Genomic DNA, 2830 nt, shown 5'->3' with positions numbered 1-2830 from the left:
CACTCAAAAAATACCAAGGCTCGGGGAAACGCGCTAGACCTGCGAGATATATTGGAGGACAAAGCAAGGCAAACAAGATCGATCTACGGATCACGTGGGCGCCCCACGACACGAGACGATAACCGTCACGCCGGATACAACAAAAGTAAATCCGGCCAGGCCAAACACAACAGACAAAACTCATTCGAGCTGCGTCGTGATATAGCCCAGTACAGAGGCGCCGCACACCCATTATGCTTCACAGATGAAGTAATGGATCATCAAATCCCAGAGGGTTTTAAACCCATGAATATCCAATCATATGATGGTACGACAGATCCCGCGGTATGGATCGAGGACTATCTCCTTCATATCCACATGGCCCATGGTGACGACCTACATGCCATCAAATACCTCCCACTCAAGCTTAAAGGACCAGCCCGGCATTGGCTCAACAGCTTGCCAGCAGAATCCATAGGTTGTTGGGAGGACCTGGAAGCCGCATTCCTCGACAACTTCCAGGGCACCTATGTGCGACCACCAGATGCCAATGACTTGAGCCACATAATTCAACAGCCAGAGGAATCGGCCAGGAAATTCTGGACACGGTTCCTAACTAAGAAAAATCAAATCGTCGACTGTCCGGATACAGAGGCCCTAGCAGCTTTCAAGCATAACATCCGCGACGAGTGGCTTGCCCGGCACCTTGGACAGGAAAAGCCAAAATATATGGCAGCCCTCACGACACCCATGACCCGCTTTTGCTTGGGAGAAGACAGCTGGCTAGCTCGTAGTAATAATATGTCAAAGAGCCCTGTTAATTCAGATACCAAGGACAGCAGTGGCAGGTCACGTCGCAACAAGCACAAGCGCCGCATTAACAGCGACAATACCGAGGATACGACAGTTAATGCCGGATTCATAGGCTCTAAGCCCGGTCAATGGAAAAAGTCATTCAAAAGAAGCACTCCGGGCCCGTCCAGTTTGGACCGTATACTCGATCGCTCGTGTCAGATACATGGCACCCCTGACAAGCCAGCCAACCACACCAACAGGTATTGTTGGGTGTTCAAGCAGGCCGGCAAGTTAAATGTCGAAAATAAAGACAAGGGGCTACATAGCGGCGATGAGGAGGAGCCCCGACCGCCGAACACCGGAGGACAGAAGGGGTTTCCCCCACAAGTGCAGACGGTGAACATAATATACGCAACCCACATCCCTAAGAGGGAGCGGAAGCGTGCGTTAAGGGACGTATACGCGTTGGAGCCAGTCGCCCCAAAGTTCAACCCGTGGTCCTCGTGCCCGATCACTTTCAATCGCAGGGACCACCCCACTAGTATCCGCCATGGCGGATTTGCCGCATTGGTTCTAGACCCAATCATTGACGGATTTCACCTCACTCGAGTCCTTATGGACGGCGGTAGCAGCCTGAACCTGCTTTATCAGGACACAGTGCGCAAAATGGGCATATATCCCTCAAGGATTAAACCCACAAAAATGACCTTTAAGGGCGTCATAGCAGGTGTAGAGGCCCATTGCACAGGCTCAGTCACACTTGAAGTGGTCTTCGGATCCCCGGATAATTTCCGAAGTGAGGAGTTAATCTTCGATATAGTCCCATTCCGCAGTGGCTACCATGCACTATCCGGGCGAACCGCGTTTGCAAAGTTCAATGCGGTGCCGCACTACGCATACCTCAAGCTCAAGATGCCAGGACCTCGGGGAGTCATTACAGTCAATGGAAACACCGAGCGCTCTCTCCGAACGGAGGAGCACACGGCGGCCCTCGCAGCGGAAGTCCAAAGCAGCCTCTCAAGGCAATTCTCCAGTCTGGCGATAAAACGTCCGGACACCGTCAAACGCGCCCGGAGTAACCTACAATAAGACCATCTGGCACGTTCCGAGCGAGAATAGCAATACGGCCCCAACTCCAGCCCTCGCGAAATGGCGAAATCCATGCTACGCGTACATAATTACGCTATGAAAATACCATGGGCATAGGGGGAGGGGCACGACCACGGCACGCCCCAAAAACGCGGCTCAACCGCACTAGGGGCTGCCGATTTTACCATTTTTTCTTACTTTCAGGACTTTACTCTCCGAAAGACCTGTACGGCAGTACAATTGCCGCACACACGATACAACAACCATGGAGGCAGAAAGCTATGTCACACCGTGGAAATCCCAGGTGGTCTCTATAACGAGCAAAATACCTGTCTTACATACTATCCCGCAGCTCGCCCTGGAGGGGACATGTCAAATAGTCCCACCTCTTGCTTATCGCACTATTTGTATCGTTCTTCTTTAATGCACCTTTTTCGAATAAACAATGCTTAGCTTCAGTCTATTATTGCATTCTCCATTCATTCCTTTTTATGTATATATGTTCAGTCATGACATTTAGCACTCGTACACTTTGGTACGTCCAATACGCCAGGGGCTCAAGCACCCCATAACACGGCGTGAGAAGTTCGAACACTTTCACAAGTGCGGCACTCTGAACTTATAGCATTATATGCATCAGCTCCGATCATGTCTTTGGTCAATAGTTGGGTTTGCCCGGCTCCCATGTTTTGGTACCTTACATTCCGCTATATCGGCTAAGGTAGCACTGGGATAACTACTGCGATTGTGCCCCGGTTCAGCTGGGCTAAGCACCTCAGTAGACAAAGCTAAAACTGACTGTCATGATAGGGCGAGAGCTGGTTGCTGTTCGAGAGGTTTCGAGTCCCTAAAGACTTATGCCGCTTAGGGCGAGGAGCCGGCTTTGTCTGGCCTAGGCGTGTATAGCGCCCCAAACTCGGTCTTCCAAACACTAGGGGCTTCACCAAAATTTAAAATTATAGAATTC

This window comes from Triticum urartu, unplaced genomic scaffold (genome assembly GCF_003073215.2).
Source record: "Triticum urartu cultivar G1812 unplaced genomic scaffold, Tu2.1 TuUngrouped_contig_1330, whole genome shotgun sequence".
NCBI classification, from domain to species: Eukaryota; Viridiplantae; Streptophyta; class Magnoliopsida; order Poales; family Poaceae; genus Triticum; species Triticum urartu.
This window is presented reverse-complemented; position numbering follows the sequence as displayed.